Here is an 8522-nt window from a genome sequence, read left to right on the forward strand (position 1 = left end):
ACATGGCTGGCGTGTATGGGCTAGAGGTTTGGATAAGCAGCTTGCAAGAGTGGGTGGCCCGGCTTTGAGACCTGGTAAGGGACATTTTTTTTTAATCTTCACTACAGGACTTGGTGGTGTGTGAGTTCTGTCAATTATACAGGTATCTGTGTTGACCAAAAATCCCACTCCCAGCATTGCATAAAGACTGAGCAATTGAAGTTTAGTATTTTTATCCAAGCCTACTAAACTCAATACATTATCCACAATTTCCCAACACCTGGCATTTCTATGCTATTTTATGTCTCCCAGCAACATTCTATGCTAAATCGCCATGCATTAGACATTGTATTGTACACATTACAGAGTCGTCTCTCTGTGTGTATAGCCACCCAAGTCCCTTCACCACCTCCCCCCACCATGCTGCTTTACTACTCAATCTCACTGAGCTAATTGTATTGCTCACCACCATCCCCCACCAACATTAGCTTCTATTCAATGCCACCGCATGCTGAGCATGCTATTGACATTGTACACATTGTTTGCTGTAATTCGTAGATGTCACATCACATACACGACAGGTGCGGCTTATGGCATGTGTGGGCTAGAGGTTTGGGTGCGCACTTTGCAGAGTGGGTGTCCCGGGTTTGAGACCTGGAATATTATATTTTTCTTTTATTATTATTTGTTTTTAACAGTTAAAAATATTGTCTTGCTGTGTAACTACATTCCCTGCATATTTACTGTATAGTATATATTTATATTATAGTATATTTACAAATAATAACTTCATGCAAGTACTGCATTAATACTAATGAAAAAAATACACAATACAGTTTCGAAAATAATAAAACTTTAATACAGTATATATATATATATATAAATTTAAATGTAATATAAAATAATATAAAAAATATGGATGAGCACCTCCCGTAGCTGTATTATCAGCTGTCTGAGTTGCTCTGTGAGAAAAAAAAGTATAGTTTTAGAACAGTAATAGGGTACAGTAAAAGTACAGAATCAAGTATTTCATTAGTACTGTACAGTCATTTACTATTAATAAAATCTAATGTACCTAAATAGGATGTACAGTTCTTCACATGGATCTATCCATACAGCTTATATTGTAAGTACTTTTTCATTATGCACAACATGGCTGGCTCACATGGGACTCTCGTAATGGCATAAAAAAACTACATGGACCTGACTTATGTATTTTGGGACTCTACTCCTAGCAATAGGATGCTGCAACCACCTACAGTATTTTGTGTGATCTCTTTTAGGCTTAATCTATAATATTCCACCCAAGTTACTGTAATCCCACCGTAGGTGGAATGTAGAGTACAGTCAATGAAAGTTAATACCCAAAATATCTGTACCAAATCTGCTTGACACCAACTGTATTGTGCACTCTAGTTTACTCTTTTACTTCTGTATTAGTGTACTTCTGCATACAGTACTTAGGCTCTGATTCAGAGCCGGACGCTCTTTAGGAGTGCTCGCTCTGAATCAGGGCATTTTTTTGTTGTTGTCGTGGCCTCCTGGCCGCTCACTAAACTGTGGGTGACCACCCACAGCTTTTGGGGGCGGCCAGGCGATGGTCGCGACCATCGCCACCTGCAACGAGACCCTTGTGGTAGGGTCTCGTCCGTCGCAAGCCCCAGAGACCTTCCTGCTCTAACAGAGCAGGATGCTCTCCACTGACATCACTGGTGATGTCAGTAGTGCCTCCCACAAACAGCAGGCATTCCTTCGGGAACACCTCCGTATGTGTAGCCACCCCCCTGCCCCGCCTACAAAACGGGGCAAGCTGTCAATCAACATCAACAGCCGCCCCTTTTGTATTGAGTCCCAGAGAGAGAGAGTTTCTCCCTCGCTCCGGGGCTCGCGCATGCGCACGCCGGAGCCAGCTCAGTGGGGGACCATCGACCACAGCGCTCGCAAGCGGGTCTTAATCAGGCCCTTAATCCACAGTCTGTGCTTTGTGTGTTAAGCACTTTGAGCACTGTTGGAGAAAGAGTGCTACAATACTGTATATAAATAAAAATTATTAAAATTATTATTACTGTACAGTACCTCTATTAAGAGGCGCGGGTCCCTGGCCTTCCACCCATTGTCTGCGATTAGCTTGGCCTGTTTTAGTAAAAAAAAAAAGGTAACCACCCAACAGAAAATATGGAGGGGAACTTCCCCCTCTGACCCACTGGTTCCCCACACCCCTTGGAAAGATAGGGTGGGGGGGGAACTGACAAACATGAGGAAGCAGAGACAGAGGGGGAGGGGTAAGCTGCCAGGCAAAATTGAAAGCTGAAAGACACAGGGGGGTAGGGAATGAGGCTGAAAGACACAGGGGGGTAGGGAATGAGGCTGAAAGACACAGGGGGTAGGGAAAGAGGCAGAAAGACATGGGAGGTGAAGCTGAGAGACACAGTCAAGGGTGATGCTGTACAGATACAGGCAATGGAACCTACAGTACAATACCTGGGCGGAATGGGTCCCCCAAAGACATACTGTAATTGTCTTAGGCCCCAAGATTTCACAACTCGTATGCAGCAAGTGTACAGTATGAGCGGACTGCAAAATTATAGCAGAATACCCATACATAAAGAACAAAGTGTTTCTGTAGAATCTGTACAGTACTGTATATCTGTGATGTTCTGGTTTTGTTGTGGGCCCGGGGTGGTGATAGGAGCAGACACAGAAGCAGATTTAAAACAAAACAATGAACTTTTAATAAGTGGTTTGGCAGACTTGAACAATGGGAGAAAATAAGTCTAATGGTGCATACACACGATCAGATTTTTCCTTCAGATATGAACGATAACGATTTAAAAATCGTTCAGTCGTTTATATCTGAAGGAAAATCGTTCATATCTGACATGTCTGAACGATGGACGATCAACGATGCGCGTTCCCGTTTGTCAGATAACGATATCTGACATCTGATGGGTTTGCAGTCAGACTTGGACGATTCCATTCATTTTAATGCAGTCAAAAATCGTTCAATTGTTCAAATCGTTCAAAACTTTGGTAAAATCGTTCAAATCGTTCAATCGTTCAGTCGTTCATCTGACAAATCTGACAAGTCTGACAAATCTGGCCGTGTGTACGCTCCATTAGGATGGAGCTAAAGTGCTAATGGGAAATGAGGTGAGTGCAATGAGTAAAAGTCCAGGTAGTGGCAGATAGGAGCAGTCCAGTATCCGGGTCTTGTGAGGGTGGTGAAAAAAGACTTGTCCAGCAGTGTGAGGTTATGGTTAATAGGGAAATGTCCAGTTAATGACAAGCAGGGGAAATCAGGTGCAGTGGTTGAAATGAAGAATGCAGGTTGAGGGAAAATCATCCAGCAGAGTGTCAGTGGAGGCAAGGTGCAGGGTGAACAGCAGACTCAGGTTCTCAGGCAAGGGGAAGGTAATGGAGGATGCAGGGTAGTCCAGCAGGATTGGAGAAGATAAGCAGGCAGGCAGGTAGCGTTTCACAGGAACAGATGGTGAGCACAGGGAACTCTCTCTCAGCTATGCTGAGAAACACTTTGCACTGGCAATGAAGTGAGGCTCTGAACCTCCCTAAATACCAAGTGCTGTGCCGTGACTGGCCAGAGAGAGCATGTGACAAACCAGGATTGGGCGATTAGGTCACGTGACCGGAGACAAGATGGCGGCGCCCATGCCGGAGCGGAACGCAAGCACCACCAGGCCTCACCAGCCCAAAGTGACAACATGCCCACACAGAACCATGCACAGCCAACGCCCCTCGCCAAACACCAGCGCCACCGCCAGACACCCCCCTGCCATAGTGACCTCACAGGTAATACCCATCGACCACCATGCTGAGAAACTCTGGTCATGACAGTACCCCCACCCCCTTATGGGTGGCCTCAGGACACTCACCAGGCTTTTCCGGATGACCAGGGCAGGAGCATGGATGTCTAAGGCATTGGTCCAACAGCATTCTTCCGGGCCATAATCCTTCCAATCCAGAAGATATTGAAGTCGCCCTCTGTGGATACGAGAGTCCAGAACCTAAGAGACTTCAAATTCCACACCTCTTTCAGTCCGAATCTGAGGAGGAACAGGGAGGACCTTAAGGAACTTATTCAGAACCAAAGGTTTGAGAAGGGAGATGTGAAATGAGTTTGGAACTCTTAAGTAATAGGGGAGCTGAAGGCGATAAGCCACAGGATTGATGATTTCTGTGATGGAGAAGGGTCCGATGTAACGTGGGGCAAAATACATGGATGGAACTCTGAGGCGTAGGTTCCGGGTGGACAAACAAACCTGGTCTCCAACTTTCATGCAAGGTACCTTCCTTCGCCTCCTGTCTGTCACAGGCTGGGATATTGGAAGGGGTGGACCCGAGCTGGGTTGAGTGACAGAGACACCTGGACCAGAAGGGAGTTTGAATTTAGATGGTTTAATGTAATTCTTTAACATACAGATGAAAGAGGACTAACTGAGTGATGGTAAATAAAGTCCTTGGTGCAGAGATGCACAACTGCAGATACTTAAAACAAACAAAAAAGTCTCTGAGGTTCAGGGGGTACTGTGGAGGAGAATTGCAGGGTTAAATACTGTAGAACTTGTAGATGAGTTGAAAACTGTAGCAGAGTAGAATATATCTCCTGGATGGAGTATGCATATTTGGGGAAGCACTTTGAATAGAACTCCGGGATGGAGTGTGCTGGATTGGGTGAGCACTTGGAATAGAACTCTGGGATGGAATGTGCTGGATTGGGTGAGCACTTGGAATAGAACTCCGGGATAGAGTGTGCTGGATTGGGCAGGAGTACTCCCAGCTGGAGTACATAGGAACAGAGTCGCAGGTGAACTGGAACTGGAAACAGCAGGGCTCAGAAGCATAGGTCTGGCTAGAGCAAGAGCACTATTGTACTGGCAATGAGACAGAGTCAGGGAAGGGCTTTTATACCCCTGGCCAGATGGTGATTGGCTGGAGTCACTGGAGAGCGCTGCTGACTGGATGGGGTTGGGTCACCTGACCTGATCCATGATGGCCGCGCCCATGATCCGGATGTCTGGCATGCAGAAGCACAGGAAGTGCATGGAGAGGCAGAAGGAACAGCTAGGCAACAGCGGGGATGCAAGGAACCACCTTCTGGCATAGGCCCCACTCTGGATTCCCCTGAAAGCAGCGGCCAGCGACTCAGCAAGCCGCGATGACACCAGCGCATGGGAAGATGCAGGGGTCTCTGACGGAGGTCTCTAGCATGGTTTGTGACACTGTCTGCTTGTAGTTTGTAGTGAGAGGACATCTCTAAATCGGTGCGCACCTGAGCCCATATGGACGCAAACCTCTGTACTGTATCCTCCATGGCTGGAACACCGAAAGCTGGCAGGCTCCAAAACTCAGGTATTCGAGGGTGAAGACCATAAACCACCTGAAAAGGAGTTTGATTCTTAGAGGTATGATATGAGGCATTGTGCGCAAATTCGGCCCAAGGCAATAACTTGGACCAGTTGTCTTGGGATGATGACATGACTAATCTCAGAAAAGTCTCAAGGTCCTGATTGACTCTTTCTGTGGATCCATTACTCTGTGGGTGGTAGGCTGTAGAAAAATTGAGTTTCACTTGTAAGACAGAACATAAGGCTCTCCAAAACGTTGCCACAAACTGAGGCTGCAGCCTCATGGGCCAGGGCTCCTCCTCTTCTATTTCTGGAAAAGAAAACATAATATAATTTTGTCATAAAACTATTTAAAAAATGTGAGTAAATAAAGGCCAACAATATTATTAATGTACTATTATTACACTTTTTTGACAGTATAAGACAAGGTGACCGAAACATACTGTACAGTACTGAAAAAAACCCCACAAGTACAGAAATAATCAGTGTGTAAGGAGAAGAGGTTGGAGTGAACAGGAGGGAGAGAGACACTGTGAAATGGAAAAAAAGTAGAGAGATAGAAGACAATGTAGCGTACAGTACTTACGAAGCCTAGGGAGGCGGCTGGGGATTACTGCGGCCTCCTGGGTCAGTAGAGGGGGGCAAGACCCCTTGGGTTGGTGTTACTATGGAAACAAAAACAGAATGTTACTGTATTTTGCCACAAACAAAATTGTCAATAGATAGAGTCCAACAGTAGTATTATTACAGGTATTATTACACATTATTGACAGTATCCACTTAATGTACAGTACATACAGTATGGCTCATGGACACTATCCGGTGTGTGTATGAGCCGATATCATGAGCCTTGGGCCGGGCAGCGGTGCCGTGGTCATCAAGTGTATGCACACTTGCTGATGCCAGCAGCGAGGAACGATGATGGGGGTGGGAGGGGAGGCCATGCTGCATTTGGCACCATGGCACCGTTAACAATATCCCCATATTGGGCTGCATGTACAGCCCACTGAGGATATCATTGATGACCCGAGGGAGTGAGCACGCACAAGTACAGAAATAATTACTTTGTAATCAGGAGAGGTTGGAGATGGGTCTTTGGAGTACAGGAGGGAGAGAGACACTGTCAAAAGGAAAAATGTAGAGAGATAGAAGACAATGTAGTGTACAGTACTTACAAAGCCTAGAGGGGTGGCAGGGGCTGGCTGCGGCCTCATGGGCCGGGGGCTCCTCCTCCTCTTCCATTTCTGGAACTATGAAAAGAAAATACAATGTCATTTTATCATCAAACTATTTTAGAAATGCATAAATAAAACCCAACAATATTATCACTGTACTATTATTACACTTTTTTGACAGTATAAGACAAGGTGACTGAAACATACTGTACAGTACTGGAGAAGAAAACACAAGTACAAAAATAATTAGTGTGTAAGGAGAAGAGGTTGGAGATGGGTCTTTGGAGTACAGGAGGGAGAGAGACACTGTGAAAAGGAAAAAAGTAGAGAGATAGAAGACAATGTAGTGTACAGTACTTACGAAGCCTAGAGGGCAGCTGAGGCGGGCTGCGGCCTCCTGAATCGGGGAGGGGGGCTGGACCCTTTTGTTGGTGTTACTGTGGAAGAAAAAACAGAATGTTACTGTATTTTGCCACAAAACAATGTCGATAGAGGATAACAGTAGTATTACTACAGATATTATTACACTTTATTGACAGTATACACTTACTGTACAGTATGGCTCATGGACACTAGATGATGTGTGTATGAGCCGATATCATGAGCCACGGGCCCGGCAGCGGTGGCATCGTCATCAATTGTATGCACACTTGCTAATGCCGGCAGCGAGGAATGACTACGGGGGTGGGAGAGGAAGCCATGCTACATGGACTGCATGTACATTATTAAAATCAAGAGAAATATTGTACTATACAAGAATACTGTCTCATTGAGGGCTGGAAGGCTCCTCCTCCTCCTCCTGGCCAATGACCAGAGCATCTGTGTATATAAGAAAAAACAATATTATACAAAAAAATAAAAAGGCAGTAGCAGTACACCCAGTGTGCCCATAACTGTTGTAATCATTACCACTCTCAACATTCCTCCTCCTCCTCCTGCAGTGGTGATGGTGGCACTGTGGAAAAATAACACTACCATCAGTTTCCCTCTAAACAGTTTGAAAACAAAAAACCCTACTGTACAGTACAAATCTTTACCAGAATACCACACACTGTAACACAGGAAACAAAGACAGTATACTGAAAGACTATACAGAACTTACCGGCTATAATGATTCCTAGATGGAATTAAGGCTGAATATACAATAGAGTGAAGGTCTGGGCAAGGATGATGGCTGAGGTATCCTTAGAGGATAGAAAAATAGATAGTTGATAATTGATAGTTTTGACAATTGATACTTGATAATTGATAGTAGATGTTTGATAATTGATGGTTGATAATTGATGCTTGATAGTTGATGTTTGATAATTGATACTTGATAATTGATGGTTGATATTTGATAGTAGATGTTTGATAATTGATACTGCCTCTGGGCTAAGTATTGGTGGAAATCAGAGCTCTGATATGGAATAGCCCTGCTACAGCCTTGAGGGCTGGAACTCTTGGCAAGTTGCAGCCATTAAGCATTGACTGGGAAACCTTGGCAAGTTGAGGCCTTTGGGCCGTGAAGCAGAATGTGGCCTTTAGGCTGTGTAGCAGCCTTGAGGGCTGAGAACCTTGGCGGGTTGAGGCCTTTTGGCCATGAAACTGAATGTGGCCTTTGGGCCGTGTAGCAGCCTTAATGGCTGAGAACCTTGGTGAGTTGTTGCTGTAGTGCAACTTGTGCCGCTGAGTTGACACAAGCAGCAGTTTACATAATGGTGCACTCTTGACGCTGATGTGCGGCTTGTGCCGCAAGGTTGACAGAGGCAGCAGGTCACTGACTGGTGTATACTTGAATATATGGGAAAGATTTCTGGACTGCACACCCTGAATATATATATAATGGGAGGTGCTACCTGATGAGACAAATTGCAGGCACAAAAACAGACAAATCTCAGGTGCACAACTCCAAATTATTAATAATATATAAATGCAATAACATTTTGCAATCAATAGAGGTTTTTAGCATAATCTTGGCCAAGGTTATGGGCCTACCCACCATATCCAGGTAACCTCTTTAGGG

The 8522-nt window shown here is 45.0% G+C and overlaps 1 long non-coding RNA gene across 1 annotated transcript; it reads right to left on the reverse strand.

Moving 5' to 3' along the window:
• Nucleotides 1-3841: 3841 nt before the first annotated feature.
• LOC148525501 (uncharacterized) lies at nt 3842-7885 on the reverse strand. The gene is made up of 4 exons (XR_015878274.1): nt 6879-7885; nt 6518-6592; nt 5929-6007; nt 3842-5652 (listed from the first exon to the last, which is right to left on the reverse strand). It is a non-coding gene; the product is annotated as an uncharacterized LOC148525501 (long non-coding RNA).
• Between the last annotated feature and the right edge of the window lie 637 nt (nt 7886-8522).

Source organism: Taudactylus pleione, unplaced genomic scaffold (assembly GCF_031769625.1).
Source record: "Taudactylus pleione unplaced genomic scaffold, aTauple2 ptg000106l, whole genome shotgun sequence".
Lineage (NCBI taxonomy): Eukaryota > Metazoa > Chordata > Amphibia > Anura > Myobatrachidae > Taudactylus > Taudactylus pleione.